This window comes from Rattus norvegicus, chromosome 11 (assembly GCF_036323735.1).
Source record: "Rattus norvegicus strain BN/NHsdMcwi chromosome 11, GRCr8, whole genome shotgun sequence".
NCBI lineage: Eukaryota > Metazoa > Chordata > Mammalia > Rodentia > Muridae > Rattus > Rattus norvegicus.
In genome coordinates, this window is record NC_086029.1 from 56,243,023 (window position 1) to 56,260,601 (window position 17,579).

The 17,579-nt window shown below is 41.8% G+C and overlaps 1 protein-coding gene across 5 annotated transcripts in view; it reads left to right on the forward strand.

Annotated features, from left to right (window-relative positions):
- Window positions 1–2,975: 2,975 nt before the first annotated feature.
- Col8a1 (collagen type VIII alpha 1 chain) overlaps window positions 2,976–17,579 on the forward strand; it is a 132,589-nt gene continuing 117,985 nt past the window's right edge. For 3 of the 5 annotated variants that reach the window (XM_039088381.2, XM_039088382.2, XM_017598011.3), the window contains exon 1: window positions 2,999–3,837. The gene's annotated coding sequence lies outside the window, so the exon portion shown is untranslated. Of the gene's footprint in view, window positions 3,838–17,579 lie in introns of all 5 variants that reach the window. The other 2 variants (XM_006248208.5, NM_001107100.1) reach the window with 2 other exon arrangements.

Here is a 17,579-nt window from a genome sequence, read left to right on the forward strand (position 1 = left end):
TTATGCCCTAGAGAAGTCTCTTCTTCCCAGCTCCCTCTTGAAACTGCACAGGTTGCAAGTAAACAGAGCTAAAGCAACAACCACTTCTGCCATCTTGCTCACGCTTCCATATCTGCAAAACACGGGTACTTCCTTTCCTCTCTGGATGCAGTGTCTCGGGAAGCATAGGTAAGGATGCATCGGTAAACATCTGTAAAGTGACAATAAAAGAACCTATCTTCAAAGAAAAATGAAACCTTGTTAACTCAGTCAGAACGGTCAGGAAACAGTTAAACAAATGAGGAGACATTTAAGACCTTCCATACATTAATCTCATTACCCCTTACACTGCTTAACCTCATCTTTCTAAACAACCCTCCTCTAAAGTCCTGACAGCTAGTCCTCTTCTTCTGACTATCCCTATACCTTTTCCAGACACTAATGCTCCTCTCCTATCCGGAAAGTACTACTATTCAATCTTGATCTATCCAAATGCTACTTGGTATGGCTCAGCTCAAATGTTGCCTCTTCCTTGAACTCTCTACTACTCAACCTTCAGGAATTCATGTTTTTTCCCTTCTGTAAAAACAAATCTACACTCTCGTTTTCCTTTGTTTTAAATACTCTACACTGCCATGTCCATTCTTAAGATATCTATGTGTATCAATCGATATATATGTTTGATTGATCACAAATTAACCTCACACACACAGCACACGAGAAAAGGTCTTCACCAAGGACTTGGAAAGAGGCGATTGTGTATAGCTCTTAGTATATCCACATGAAGGCAAATTTAGGGCACAGCATGTTGCCATTTGACCCTCTCCTTTCACCAGGGAGCCCACTTCAAGGCCCAGTCTCCCTTGGAGAGATTCTAGGAAAAGCGTTCCGAGAGTCTGCATAGAGATCCATTCCTGAATTCACAACTTGTTGTCCAGATCTGCTACTGAATCAGACTCGGGCAAGTGTGAACTGGAGAAATGAACTAATCGTTGGCACCATCCAGACAAAATGAAAGGAGCGCCTTTGCTATTTTGGCTGGATATCCAGGTTCAAAATAATGGGGTAGAGGACGAAAAAGGGAAAAGAGAACTCCAGCCTGCAGCTGGAGGCCGCCTTCTCTTCAAATGTGCTTTCCTTGTCTTGTTCCCCCAATCCCCGCCCCTTATTTTTCACAACTATGTGATGGAACTGGAATGTGCAAGACGCATTAAAGGATTATTTTCTATAATCCTGTGGGAATATTTGCTAATACATTTTTATCACCCAGACCCTCCTCTAGCCCCTCTTTTGTTTGCTCAGAATACATTTCCTTACTAAATGGAAGACCCATAAGAAGTAACCCTATGCCTATAAAATCATATTTGGTTTCCTGGTTCAGCCCCAAAACAAATAATGTAGCCTTAATTCTCAGTTCTGGTGATGAAGGTTATTATTCATTTTGTAGACTTCGCTTAATGGATTTGGACACATCCCTAAAAGATATACTATTTAGGAAGGAAAACCGAATCATGAAAAAATAAGAGGTAACAACTAACTAGTAAGTGGATGAAAGAGTTTACGTGAAAGTTTTAGCCTTCTTTGCTCTTCATTCATCCATTAAATGAACAACTGCTGCCCACTGCCCGTACGTCCATGCTCATTGGAACGACTTATTCAGTTGGTCCAGGTTACATTTATTGAGCACTTGTATTTTGCTGGCTAGTAAACCAATAGGTAGAGCTCGTTAGAGCTGTATAGACGGAGTAAAGCTGATTAGGAGGTCCAGAAACAAACACACACACACACACACACACACACACACACACACACACGTATACATGACAAATTTGCCTCTTGATAAAAAATTAAAACTGTTTCCATTTCATGTACTCTTCTCCATCCTCCCTGTCTGAATCGCATCAGTTTCTGCATGTTGACTTCCAAGCGTATCCAGTAGAACTAAGCTTGGAATTCTTACAAAGGACTCATCAGTTGAGGCTCTGGCCTCTCCAGGCAGACAGATGGGAGTAAGTCTGTAAAAAACTAAGTCCAGTGAGCACATGTGACGGCAGGTATTATTATTATCCTAGTGGCATACACTAGTATTTTCTTAATAGATTCTTTTTAAAATTCTTTCTTATACTGTGGACCTTTTCTAGGCTAGTGGCTCTTTCTTAGTGGAGAGGAGATTTTTTGCCCCTCAAAATCCTATGGCTAAATCCAAGGCCATTTTTTTCCACACCTAACAGAAGGAGACTTCTGAGCAAGTGGTCCTCTGGCATGCTATGGAGGAGAGGCTAAGGATACTACTGAACAGTCTACAAGTCTCTGCAGAGGTCCTCAGAACAATGAGCACTCTCCAGGCACACTGAGGCGTGCAGGAGTTTAAAAACTCCGGAGCTGCGGTTGGGGATTTAGCTCAGTGGTAGAGCGCTTGCCTAGCAAGCACAAGGCCCTGGGTTTGGTCCTCAGCTCCGGGGGGAGGGGGGGGGGGGACAAACAAACAAACAAAAACAAAAAACAAAAAACTCCGGAGCTCAGCCTGTTGCCAGCTTGAGCTAGCTAGAAAACAAGACAGAAAAACAGCACAGCATGGACCATAGCCTTCTTAAGATCTTGTGTGTGCATGTGCCTGTGCATGTGTGTGTGTGTTCAGTGATCAAGGTCATTCCCTCTTCTCCACGGTTTTTATCCGACCCCCATTTCCCACCTCTGAGTCCTAAGTCCTCTTTTAAAATGCTTTGATTTCTTTGGTGGCAAAAAATCGAGTTTGGGCTGGGAAGTGACTCACCGCTCAGCAGCGAAAGGACCTTGTTTTTCTTTCTCTGAATACATTTTTTAATAACTTCAGCATGACCCTTCGCACTTGTTGGTTAAATCCTCTCTATGCCTACGACAAGTGGAGAGGCTATGACACCGAACATTTTTTCAGTTGCTAGCTAGAAGAGATTTAAAAAAAAAAATAACGAAAATAACCAGAGGACAGCGAGCCCTGGCATCCTGTGTTACATAAGCAGATGTTGATGTTGAAGGGACGGGCTGGTGAGGAGCGGTCTTTGCAGATGGACCTCACAGCTGCACCAGACTCTGGAGCTGCCTGGATGCTGCACGCTTAGAACTTTCTGTGGAAGGAGGCTGGCAGGAGTGAGGAGGGGTGAGCCAGGCTGCAGCAGCCAGCTCCCAGAGGCAGGGCGCCTGGGGCTCCCGGGGACAATTCCCTCCCACCTCTGTCTGGGCGTATTGGGGGTTGGGGAGGATGTCTTCCCCCTTATTCCTGAAGCCCATCTTCCTCGCCTCTACCTCACTTCAAAACCTTTCAGATCTCTTGGGCGGTTACTTGGCTTTTCGATCACAGGGAAAACACCTTTATTATTGACAGTCGCCCAGGTTCCTCTCCCTGCCAAAAATGTCACACGAAAACGAAAAATAATCCAGTACCCATTCCATCTTCCAGAATGAAATCTGCATCTCTCTCTCTCTCACTCTCTCCTCCCCTACCTCTACTTTAACTTCCCCTCCCCAAACCCCATTCATTTCCTCCCCAACCTTTCCCTTCTGTGGTCTCTGTGCCTTTCTCTACTCTCCCGCCTTGTTTCCACTCCAGTCTCCTCTCCGCCGCCCTCCAAAGTCCCTGGCTCTCCCCACTCCTGCAAGCTCTACCCTTTCTGCCCCTCCCCAGACAAGTGTCCAGCTCCACGGGGGCAGCCCGCCCGCCGCCCTGCTCTATCCCTGCCCACCTACTGTGAGGAGCAGCTCCGCCCACCTGTCCATAAAAGCCAAGTGCAAGTTACCCGCAGAGCGCAGAGGATCAGAGCCCTTCCACGGTCCTCTCCGTGGGAGCCCAAGTCCCTGTCTCCCAGATCTTACATGCTCAAGGTAAGACAAACCTTCTCAGGGAAGCTAACCTGCAGGGGGTTGCTGCCCGGAGTGAGTCCCTTCTGGTCAACGCTTTTACTTAGAGTTAATTCATAAGGATGCTGAAATGAACAGGGAGCTTCTTAACTAGCAACTGCTTTGAAAACAAACTTCTGTTTGAACAGTAAAATAAAAATTCCTTTTTGGCAGAAACAACAGCATTTCTATTACAAAAATCTTTTCTCTTTTTAAGTCACACCACCCCCCTCCCGGAGCACCCTGTCTGTCTGACTGCTGCTGAGGTTAAATATATCTGTTTGAGGTATTACGCTTGTGTTTTATTTTATTGTAAATATTTCACGTATCAGTAGGAGCAGGGGAAGCTGCCCCATTGTCAAAAATGCCCTTTAAAAGAGCACAATTAGTTCTCTAAAAATAGCACAGTCAAAAGGTCGACTGATGATTTTTGTGATGTTTTCCAAACCCTCAAGACAACTTCTGTGAGTCCTTTAAGAAGTATCTTTCCAGGTTTAACTGCTCGGAAAAAATGATGTGAACCAGTGCCCTTTGCCCGGGGACAGTAATCAGGTGGCTGGAAGATAGGAAAGAACAAATCCAAGTTTACAAGCTGGGGCAGGATGAACCACTGCTGGGCTACCTTTCCACTACATCCTAAAAGGAGACGTGTACTGAGAGTAAGAAAGCGTATGAGAGCTCTGTGAAGCCTACACACACACACACACACACACACACACACACACACACACACACACACACACACACACCTAAAACATGAAGTGTTTCAGTATGTTTCTCAGAAAGCATGCAGGCCAGACTATACAATCCTTCTGTGTACAACTGACTGATATGTGGAGAGATCAGCCAGAGAGACTTCAGATGAAGGTTTTCATCCTTACCATCCCCTCTGCCCTCTGGCTATTGACTGACTCTCCCAGAGCTCTCCACTGGGGAAGAGACCCTTGGATGTGTGTAGGGGTGGTTGTGGTAGCTGGTTGTGGTGGGTGGGTTGGGATTGATCTGTTCTTCTTCCAGAGTGTTGTGCACCTGTAAGAAGAGAAACAAACCTGACAGCTACTTTGGAAAAAAAAAAGTCAGACTCTTGGGCCATGAAACTTGCCATCATATTCTGTGGGTTTTGTGGGATAAGAAGCTCTCATGTGGGAGAAAAGCTCTCTTCAAATGTTCCATCTGGCCGACTGCAGAAGCTGCACTTGGAGGAGGCAAGCCCAGGCTGCCAGTCAGGAAACCAAAGCAATACTTTAGTCCTTAAGGTTCTTAAAGGGAGAGAACTGTTTACATTTTCACGTCTGTTGGTTGTGTGTCATTTCAGATGGGGAATTTCGCTACAGGTATAAAACTGAAATAAATTAGACACATGGCTCGGGTTTAGTTTTTTTTCCAAAAATTCTCCTCATCTTTCCTATATCAAAAGAAATTAAAAAGTACTAAACACCGTTTAATCCAAAAGGGCTAGCATAGAATTATTCATGTGAAAGAGTTACATATGAAATATTCTCCCATGTTGCAGTTTCCCACTCCCCCCCAGTGGAAAAACACTGCAGAGTGTGTGGCTTCCTTTCAGCAAATGATATAAAATAACTGTTGGCCAAGATAATATGTGACCTGTGCATGTTCAACTCTGTAGCTCCAGTCACAGTGCAGTCTGCTTGCTCTATAGCTAACATGAGTAATGAGCCACGGGACACACAGGTGTGAGACAAGGCCAACCCAAGTGTTGGGTTCATTCAAATTAATCCCTCCTTTAAGGTAGTACTTGAGTTCTGCTCAGCTCCATCACTGAGAAAAGACTGTGAGTTCCTCCAAGGATCTCCTCTGTCAAAGTTATCAGCTCTGATGGAGCAAACGCTTGCATCGTAGATCTCTGTGAAAGCTAAATTTGAGGCTTATCATTGTTCTCTGAAGGTTTGCTTCTGCTCTCCCTGACTATCTGAATGGAGCAGTTATGAACTGTTTAACTATAACTCCCTTTCCCTCTGTGCCATGAGGTTCAACCCCCTTAACTAAGTGGGTGAGATCATCCCAGACTGTTCATGATCTAACCTTCCCAGGGGGTATTACCAGTGAAAGGGCGTTTTTCCTTAAGGTATGTGCTAGGTACAATGGCACTTTCCTTCTTATGAGTTTCGAAAAATCAAAGTCAAGATGTCCTTTAGTTATCCTAACATCACCCCTCCTGCACAGAATGTCAAAAGACAGCCCGAGTCTCCACTTCCTGTGTATGGCCATGTCCAGCCCACACTACTGCAGCAGGCTCCAGATATCTCCCTAAAAGAAAACAAGAGTGGGTGTCTCCTTGGCCAGAGACACCCAAAGGATACCCTACAGATTTTGAGGACCTGCCATACTTCTAGAAACACACATTTTAGAGTTCTATTTCTATTTATGAATAAATAAAATGTCTACATGATAGGAAAGCATATGTAACTTTATTTTTATTTCAAAAGAAAAGGATAAAGGACAAGAAAATAAAATCAAGCAGAATTTAGAGGGACGGTAAGAAGACTCACAGACATCTGTTAAGAAAATAGAACAATCTAGATCTGTTATCAAACACGACCTCTTGCTATCCTTTCTTACATAGAACTATGGAGGGTAAAGAGGAGAAAAAGTGTCTGCCCTTGAGTTTCTGTTTGAATTTTCCTTCCTAGTCAATAAGAGCACTGTCACTATTAATGTAAGAACTGACTCTACTGACTTTCTCATTGAGCCTTCCTTCTCCTACAGACAGAGGCATAGTTCGTACACCCGAAACGATTTCAGGTGTGCCCGCTTCAAACTCACAGGCACTTGCCAGTTCTAGTCTCTAAAGCTGTGTTATGCACATCAAACACCATATTTTTATCTTATGCTGGGAGTATCTACAAAAATGAACCCTAACTCCCCTAAAGGGGAGAGTGTTGCATTAGTGTTTTCAAGCTAGGGGTCTCAGTGACCCCTCTTTCTTGTCACTACCTTAGTATGGCAACTTAAGGAATGACTAAGACTCCCAGTCTCTACTCCTCTAAGTAACTGTGAAGAAACCTATCTTACTATGTGCTTCCAAATCCATACATGTGGATTTAAGGAAAGTACAGACAGAGCTTGTCTGGGGAGCAGTGTTGCAAAATGAACTGTAACTCTTGTACAAGAGGAGCGGAAGAGTTAAGGGGACAGTGAATGCTTTTGGAATTCAGAGAATCTTTCCCTTAGCATTGTGCAAAAGGACCTCTCACTATTGAAGGCATCCAGTCGGGGGGAGGGAGGGATGAGAACCTGCTTACCAGTTTTTACCAAATACTAAGGATGTAATTTTAAAAAATGTTTTAAGATTTCCCAGTTAACTGCTGTTTACATATCCCCCAGTCGTAAAGCAGAGCTTTACTGGTCTCCTTCCATTTTTGGAGGGATGAGGAGAACCAAAGGGTGAGAGAGAGTTAGCCACATTTCAGTACCAAGAGAGAAGCCTCTGGGCAGAGGCTCAAGCAGCATGGCTTCAGTATGTGCTGTCTGAGGCTCTGTATAGTCTTTCCTTAAGGAGCTGAGAGGTCTCCCTAGAGTCTTGGATGTCTACAATGTGGAAGCTCTGTGTACTCCAATCCAGGAAGCCATCAACACTGCATCACACCAAATGAAGTAAACAAAACAAAACACCCCCCCCCCAATTAATCAGTGCCATTTCCTAAAATAAGAACAAGTCAAAGTACTAATGTCTCTGTTGGCATGAACGTCATAGAAGCTACTAATTGTGCTTGTGTAAAGTGATGGGATATACTTTACATGACTCCAATGTTCTCTATTTGTTCACTCACTCCTGCTCTTCCTGGAAAACAAAAACTGGCCTCTCTGCTTCATGGGTCTGCAGCTGCAGTCACTGAACCTGGGTGCCCCTGGCATTGTTTCTTCAAGGGAAGGGATCCCCTCGATTTCTACAGCTGGAGATTTTGGAGTAGCACTCATTCTTGTGGTTTTTCTCATTACCGAGTTTCTCTGAGTCTCCTCATTAGTTCTTTTAAATGGACTATGAATGTTGACTTCTTCAAATCAGGAAGTTCTATAGTTTTCTAAACTTTAGTCCTTATGCGTGGATTAAAAAGTCGTCAAGAAGTTTCTCCAGTAAATTAACTGAGGTGAGTTTGGGGGGAATTTTTATTTACCTAGTAAGTTCAGACTTTTGAAGGTTAGTAAGGACCCAAACAATGCAAAACAGAATTTCTAGAAGGGACTTTAGAGCTAACTTTGGAGTTCATTTTAGAGTTAGAAAACGTCAAAAAGGTAGATATCATTCACGAGGTCACCCAAATGGAGGGCAAGTAGCCAAACTCCCTAGCCAGGCCCTCATCTTGAATAACTGATATTTCTGTCCACACAGTGAGATTAGGTGTCCCTAACTACATTGAGCAGCCTGTAAGAACTTAGCATGTGGCTCTCAGAAAGGGTGGATGTTCAGGATACAGCTTTGTCTTTATGGAGGTTATGTCTAAGTTATAGGACGCAAACCCGGTGAAGACTGAGGTTACTGATCGTCAACATCACAGGGACCTTTGATGCCATTCTCTGTCACAGAATCTGAAATATTTAGCTAGTTGGTAAATCTGTGCTGTGCAGAGGAGTGAATGAGGAGAAAAAATGTTATACAGAGAATATCCATTATTTCCAACTCCTATAAAAAACCTGGAAGTAGTCTTAGGGGCATACACGTACTCAAATCCAATATGTATTAATATTACCTTTAGGATCCCCTCTTACATTAGGAAATGTAGAACTCACTTAACCTCATGGGTGGTACAGACATCACCTTGCTGCAGCACTGGTTAACTTTTTCCTACCTTTTCCTGAGCTCTAGAGTTGCATTTCTATTGCATGTTTATGATTTGGTTTCAATATTTATATGGAACAAGAATAATAAGTAATTGTTTGCAGTACGTTCTTCATATGGTCAATCCAAAGACAACATGTTGTCAACTGACTTTGTACTCCCCCAAGGAAAGTCAAATATACACAACAGAGAATTAGGGAAACCATGGATATACACTAGTGGAAAGGTATAGGCCTGCAGGGCTTGGAGACAGAAGGGAGAAATCCAGGAGCCAAGGACTTAGTGAGGGAATGGCACAGTCCCACAGGGTCACACTTCTGGCATGGAAGAGGGTGTAACTCCAGAACAATTTGCAGGACTGAACAACGGATTTCTATGATTGATCAGTCCCTCTAGGAGATGAACTGTCTATACCAGTACCCTTTAGGCATAGCACGGTTTGAGGGCTAGGCACACTGGTGAGATTTACAAGCTTCGTGGGCATTAAAAGTCTTGTTTACCTTTGGCTTCGACTGGGAAGAGAGCCTGACTTGATCTCACTTTAAACTTAACTCTGACCCGGGTTAGTAAATTAATGGGAGTCAAGACATCAAAATTTTCCTTGCTGAGATAATGCGATTATTAGTAACCAATAAAGTCATGCCACCAAACAACGCTATGAAGGTAGAAAAGAACATTCGAGAATCGTTCCCTAGAAACAGTTCACACGGAGTAAGTGGACAGATGTTACCCCAGATCTTTGTTCAGTTCACTCTGAGCTTGCCTGGCAACTGCCTGTCTTTGAAACAGTAATTATTTTCAGAAACTGATTTATTGTATGTTAAAAATCTACACAGTCTAAGTTTAAACATTGTGAAAGCATTCTTTTTAAGTCTTTTTTGAAGAGCACTTTCTTGCGTACTCCATTATGTGTTTATGTCACGTGTTTGAGCATTGGGTCATTAATGTTCTGAGACTACAATTAATCATTTTACGTGCTCTAACTGAATAGGCCTGGGTGTGGGTGTCAGCTTTTGGCTTCTCCTGGCAGTAGCATGTATCCAATCTATTGAGGAGCTTCTCCAATCCCTTCTATTAGCTAGATAAAATGGCTGTTTTTTCTGGAAATTTGTGTCAGTGAATACTTGAGCTAACTAAGACTGGTTTATAAGAACTTTTTCTCCCTGACCACAAAGACATTAAGTCTCAGCTACCTTCAGTTTACTGAGATGACTTCAAAGCTTAAAAGCTAGGCAAGGAACATGTGGATGGGGTGGCTGGAACATTTGTAAGCCACATCCCTTTAATCTTTCATGCTTCTCATAAGCCTATACCCTCTAATAATAATTCTAAATTTCCTTCATAATTCAAAGTGATAGCTGCACATTAGTATATTTTTATATAAATATCTATTTCTTGTTTTCCTAAAGTCTAGTCGTGGTATTAATGATGTCAACCCAAATGCCTGACTTTAGCTTTGGTTTGTTTGTTTGTTTGTTTGTTTGTTTACTCGCTTGCTTGGGCTGACAAAAAATAAGCCCAAGAAGTACAAGAAGAGAGACACTAGGTGGAGCTAAGAATTTGTGACTTAGGTAGCCAAAATTGTTGAGGTTGGAAGAATGAGAGAAGAAAAGGAATCTTCAGCAAAATAAGATATTGGATACCCAACTCTTACTTTAAAAATGGCATGCCTACTCTCCCTCCAGTTCCCAGTTTGTTATAACCCCTCACTGCCCAAGGAGTAGGTGGGGGAGTTGCTCACCAGTAGGGGGAACCAGCATGCTCACTGTCTACAGGAGATGAGTGTTGCCAGAGTGGACATTTAAATTTAAGATTTTTCTGATAAAATACAGACTCATTGTAACCAGTGGCTATGCTCCTTGCCTTGTTAGTTTTCTTTTTCCTTTTTTTAACCTAATTTAAGCCTCTAAGAATAAATCACCCACTTCTCAGCAATGCCAGAAATGTCCAGGCTTGCAGAAGTTTATTTGAAAGAAAACCAACACAGTCTTCGAGAAAGTTCTTTCCAAGGCCACCACCAGCCAAGCCTAAATCTAAATGCTCAATTCAGTAATAAACAAACTCTGGCAGCCGATGATCAATGAGAGACAAGCAGAGAGGGTAGAAGAGGTGCCATGACTAGCCTCACCCCTGCTATAAGGGAGCTGGAAGAGAAAAGACAAAATTAGGTCAGCCAAACAGTTGGGAGAAACCGAGATGCCCCGGAACCACTCCCCTGCATCTGGATCTCCCCAGGGAGCAGCCAGGGTCTTGCCTGGACTAAAGTGAGTGTCTCGTTGAACATTTTCATTGCACAGCTGTGGAGAGATGGCTTGTTAAGACTCGAGACGCTTGCATAATTCAGAACCCTTTGGGGGATAGAGATCAATTAAGACCACAAAAAAAAATCTTTGGCACACCAGGGAAAGGTTGTTTGCTTTGTAAAAATTATGACATTTGTAGGAAAGCAGAATAATCCTCTCTCTGAGTATCCGTGTAATGTCACCAGAGATGAAGCTGCGAAACTGGTATGTGTGTGACTTGAGACTCCACCTTTCCAGACAGTCTTTAATATTTTAATCCCTAAACCATTTTGACTTTCTGGAGCGCAGTACTACCCACTAAACATCTATGCACTTTGGTTATTTATCTTCAAAAGAAGAATACTTCTCAAACAATCCCCTTGTTAATCAGAGGTACATGGGGTCTTCCCATGTATTGTGAGGAATGATGTTACCAACCGTGGATTATCAAAGCTATTTATTTAGAATGAAGACTAGGCGACACAGAGCATCTGGAAGGACTTGTGGCATGCATAGAGAGCCAGTCAACATGGGATCGACTTTACAGGTGTGTACCTTTCTGAGATAGAGCAGGAGGACATCTATTTCTTTAGAACACAGAGAAATACCACCTGTATCAAAAGAGCAGAAAAGGGCAAGGGAAGGAGAGAAAGAAAAGTGGTGAATGGTTATAGTTTAAAGTGTCTCAAAAAAAAAAGCCTATGTATTTAGCAAGTGATGTCACTTGCAACAAAAAATGACTAAAATTATATTTTAACTAGAGAAAGATGGGGCTTAATAAGTATTGGGACAGAGAGATGTCTCTGAGAGTCATTAGTCTGTCATCAAGCCTTAGTACTTGAGTTTAGTTCCCAAGACCTACATGAAGTAGAAAATGAACTCCCATAATTTGTCCTCTGACCTCTACATGCAGCCTGTTGCACGTACATCCACACATATCCACTCACATATACATCTACACAAAGGGAGTTACAATCAAATATAAAAACGAATGGCTAATGTGTTATATATAGACTGGAGTTCTTTTCCCCACACTTTCTAAAGTGCATTTTAAATAATCACTGCCAGGGATATAAAGAGGCATTTAGTTGTTATTTAATGTTTTCTCCTTTACTTCAGGACATCTCCTGGCTTGGTAGTCTACAGAAGAGTATGGTGACTGTTTGACAATCACTTCCTATTTTACTGTTTTAAGATCTCCTATCGTATGGTACTTACGGCACTGCTTGTTATTGTATAGTATACACAGAGTGGATATTGCTTTAACAAACTATGAGTAAAGAAGCATGCCAGGATGGTAAGTTTCTGGATGAAATCTGATGAAAGGGGAACAAAAAGCTGAGATGCTCATGCCTTGTCCTGGGCATCAGCTCTTCATATCATAGTAATCACAACAACAGAACAGGTATTCATGCTCTTGTTCCTTCTCTGACTCTTTCCTTCTTTGCCTTCCTCCGTATTTCCCTTCTTCTCCCTCCTTCTCCAGTTCCCTCTCTTGCTTTTATTCCCACCAAAACTGAAGTCCTGGACATGTAGAAATTGTTTCTCACTTCTCTCTTCACTTTCATGTCCAAACATCTTGTTACAGAGGCATGGCTAACGGTGACTGACGAGCTTCATAACTTGAGGCACTCAGGTATTTTCCCTAATTCTGTAAATTCACCAATTTCTGAGATGACAATCCTGTCTTCTCTTTATCACTATTAATTTTCTGGGACCATTAGTCAGATTTGCTCTCTCTCATCCTTTGCTTTCATGCTCTCAACAGGGAACTAATGTCAGTAATTCAAAGATACATGTTGATATTCAAGTACAACCTACTATATCGTCAACCACTGAGTTTATGTAAAACATTCAGACTTGCTACTTCCTCTATTTCTCTTAGGACTTTAGGCATTCCCTTGTCCCTCACAAAGTTAGCATAAAGAGGCCACTGTGCACAAACATGTCAATTAATCACCCTCAAATCAAGCTGATGAGTAACTCATTGTCATTCAAGAGTAAAGAAAGAGCATAAGCCCATCATTCACAATTAGAAAATAGATCTCTATGGCCAGGTGTGGCGGTCTATGCTTTATGGCCATGCTTTCAATCCCAGCACTTGGAAGACATGGCCTGATGGATCTCTGAGTTCAAGGCTAGCCTGGCCTACAAAGCAAGTTCTAGACAGCCAAGCCTTCACAGAAACCTTGTCTTGGGGGGAAATAAGATAGATGGTCTATGTTATCTAGAGAAGTGGGATGCTGCACTGGTCCTGCTACCTCTCTATCCTTCACATTCTAGGTTACCCAAGAAGAAAAACAAAACATCTGCTCAGTTAAGGCAAGGAATTTTCTCAGTGCCACACAGCTTGGAACTAGCAGTCTTTATGGCCATGTAGGTCCTGCTGTGAAGCCTGTCCCCAGTGTGTTTCTTCTGGTTGCCTCTAACAATGCCTTATCCTCAGAGGGAGAAACAAACCCCCAGCACTCTGAGACAGTGCCTCTGACTCATAAAGGGAAAGGATTCCAGTGGCTCTGATCCTAGACACTGCTGACTGGCTCTGTTTCTTGTATAAGAGTGTCATTTTAATTTATTTTTCTTTTTTGTACTTTTTCTCTAAAAACATGCTGTAATTCAAGAGCCAAGAAACTACGGGTTTTGTAATTAGAAAAGAAAAAAAAGGAGGGGGGAAAACTATCATTTCTTTCCGGGGTAATTTTGGAGAGCTAAATTTTCTCCATCAGTTTCTTCCACGTGATTGACTACAGGTTGCTTTGGCACCATTCTGGTAAGGAGAATGACAGTCTAAGATGTCATTCCTAAGGCAATAGAAGTTAATAAGATTATATGAGAAACAGACGATAACACAAGTGCTTTCTCATGTTCAGTCATCTTGAATGTGACCCCAGATCATTCCCCCTGGAGTTATTTTTACTATAGTCTATAACCCAATGGCGAAAATCAAAACCACATAGCTGATTCTCTGCACCATTTGAGTCAACTAGACAGATGTCAATGGTAGCTTCATCTGCTGCTCATCATATAGGTAAAGTGATGTAGATAATGGCTAGGTACATCAAGCTCTTCTTTTGTGGTCCACAAGAGAAACAAAGGGAGACAATGTCTTAAATCTTTCCCAATGGTCACATTCTGCTGTACTGAATTTGCTTTTTGTATTTTACCCCCATTCTGTGAATGAAGTATTCTCTCACTTCATTGATTAATTTATACTTGCCTTCAAAAATTCAAGCCACATGTCTTCTCTGTGCAGAGCAGACATGCTTGCAGCTAGTGTACCCAGGTTGCCCTGTGCAGCTCCCCATGCTCTTTACCACAGTGTGCACAACCTGGCAGTATAGCTTATTATCACTCTAATTCCCAGCCCCCAGTTGGTAGTAAAGAACTTGGTAGTGAGGTGAGCTCCAACGTGAATGACAAGGCTCAAATGTACATTTTTCTATCCTTATAGATTGTGCTAAGAACATATTAATTAGTTTGAATCCTTGAAGCTTTGAAATAATCAGGATACTTCTAGACAGGGTGGAAACATATGCCTATCTCACAAAGTTTTTAACCAAAATGAGCATCCTAGAAAAACTGATAGTTCCGACTACAATTTAGAATACATTAATTTTCTGGGTTTTGTGAAATGACCAACAACTGATCCTTGGTTTTCCATGGACTTCTGAGAGAACCAAAAATGAAATAAATCTTCCCTTGTGTTCCCTTCCCCACCTCTCTGTCCCTCTCCCTCTCTCTCCCTCTCTCCCTCTCTTTCTCTCTCTCTCCCTCTCCCTCCCTCCCTCCTCCCTCTCTCTTACACTTCCACCCCACCACCACAGTACACCACACACACCCCACACTATACCACACACACTCATACCATACCATACCACACCATAACACAGACTCACACACACTCACATTACACACACACACATTCACATCACACACACACACACACACACACACACAGAAACACATTCAGACACTCATACCACATATACACATACACTCACACCACACACACCAAACTCAGTGTATATTATTAGAGCTTTGATTCAACTGATGAGTTAACTATTGGAAGGAGGTACAAGATGAACTCCCACCAAAATACTAATACTAAGCATGGCCTTCTATATATCAAATTTTTCAAGAAAAAAGATTTACTTCTGGTCTGTCTTTACATAATTGTCAAAAACCCCTTACAAAATATCTAATGGTGTTATGAAATATAGAACAAACACTGTAGATTAACAGTCAAGTCTTTCATCTCACTTAGCCTGTCATTCCATCTCCACCCTTTATAAGGTTCTAGCAAGAATTTGAAATAACCAGATGTTATGAGGGTGCTTTTTTTCAGGTATTTCTTTGTGTTTCCATTATATTAAAAAAGTAAAGCTCTCATTTTTATCTGTCAACACAATCTTAATTCATCATCATATTAATTAAAGCTTCACTACATATTTTTATTTAACATTCATCTTTTCTTGTTCTCAACTGACAGCACAAAGGTCACTAACGTGTTTCCTTGGCACAATCTTGTCAGAGCTGCTTGACAGGTTCCTGCCATGATAGAAATCTTCTGCATCTGAGCTCTCTACTGTAGTAGACTCCACTCAGATACCAAGCTCTTGAAATGCAGCTAACCTAATGGAAGTATTTACTTATTTCCTTTTTCCCCTTACATTGGTTAGTTTTTTGTTTGTTTATTTGTTTTTGGTTGTTGTTGTTGCTGTTGTTTTGTCAACTTGATACAAGCTAGAGTCATCTGGGAAGAGGGAACCTCAACTGAAGAAAACACTTCAATAATATTAGCCTGAAGGAATATCTGTGGAAAAATGATTGAGGTGAAAGGGGCCACTCCATTGTGGGAGGAGTCATTCCTGGACAGGTTGTCTTAGAGTACATAAAAGCAAACTGAGGGAACCAGGAAGCAGCATTGCTTGAGGGTCTCTGCTTCAGTTCCTGCCTCCAGGTTCCTGCCCTGCTTGAGTTCCTATCTTGGCTTCCTTCCATGAATGATGATCAGGAATAGGTAAGCCAAGCAGACTTCTTCTCCTAAGTTACCTTTGATCAGGTTCTTTAGCATAAGCAATAAAGAGAAAACTAGAACAGTATCTTTAATTATACATCTATAAGTCACTTGTGGCTAATAATTACTGTGTCAAACAACACAGAGTATTTCACTATTCATATCTTATGGTATGTGGTCTTTCATATGAATAACCACTATGGAGACAAAAAAATAAAAACCAACAATAATAAGACATGCCTTTTAGTTCCTTCTCAGTGAATAATTGTGACTGCAGTAATGTTTATTAAATATTGCTCGATTCCTGGGCATGTCTATAACTTTCGTTGAAAGCTCCCCCTCTGTAGTTTAACAATGTTGTGTCCTACACAAATCAAATGAGATGTGGAATCGTTTAAACTGAATGAGGACATTTGAGTAACCCCCTCTTAAAGCTTCATCTATTTTGCCTTTGTGGTAAAGGGTTGATTTAATACCAACTGCAGTATGCAGCCACTTCTTCAGCAGGACCCTCTCTGCAGAGAACAACTGAAGTAAGTTAACAGTCTTGATTTCTTCACTCCCTGAGACCTCACCACTCTCTGAAGGAAAGCAGTTTCTTTTCACAGAGTTTCCCAGAGCCAGAAGGGCAGAGGAGGTAATGTGTCTCTGGAATTTGGCAACCATGTGGCTCTGGCACTTACTGGCTCACTGAGGGCACTTCAGGAGTCTGCCCATCGAGCCAACATGCCAGCCATGCAATACAAACTCTGTTGGGCAAAGCTAAGAGCAAACTGACCAAGCTGTCTGGCTGCAGGATAGATTCTGATTTATTAATGAGCCTTCAGAAATACATTCAAATAAATTTCTAATAGCAATGGTTTACAGAGATGTTTAACGATATCAGATGCTGGCCTCACTATATGTGACTCAGCAAAGATCAGGATAGGGACAAAAGAGCCACTGTAGAAACCAGGCAATCAGCTGTGTCTTTTCCATTCAGAGCTCAATTTATTTGGAATTATTGGGAAAAACTTCTATAAAAACTTTTCTAGAATAATAAAAAGAAATTATCCTGATATCATGAGCCAGATGGCATTAAGGAATAATTATGGGTGTGTAGGTCCCCCTTGCCTTTTAAAATATTGACAAATTATAGCATAAGTAAGCATTAGAGACAATGGTAAAGATAATAACATTTAACTTGTTAACTTTTAATATCTAGCTATAAAATACTCACAGTGTGCTCAAGTCACATTTGAACACTTATAAGTAAAATTTTCATCTGCAAACAGGAGTCAGAGGCTAAAGAAAGAATCTTCCAGCATTCCTCAGTCCCTATCTGGCATACCCTGCCCTCAACCTTGAACTCTTCAGTCCAGAGGCTGGGCTGCCCTTCTCCCAGAGACTCTTCCCTATACAATCCAGACATTTTGATCTTCTTTCTCTTTGTGTATGCAACCACTATCTGCCCCCCCCCCATTTTGGAACTAGTGAACTTGCCCACCAAAGAGCAGTTTACCTATAAATCTGCCTTTAACATAATTAATCTAACCTGGCTTGAATTGGCTCATTGATGGCGGAAGAGGAATCTATCAGTAAGGCTTTTTTAAAAGCCTTTGAACCTAGTATAAAAGTGTTTCAAAAT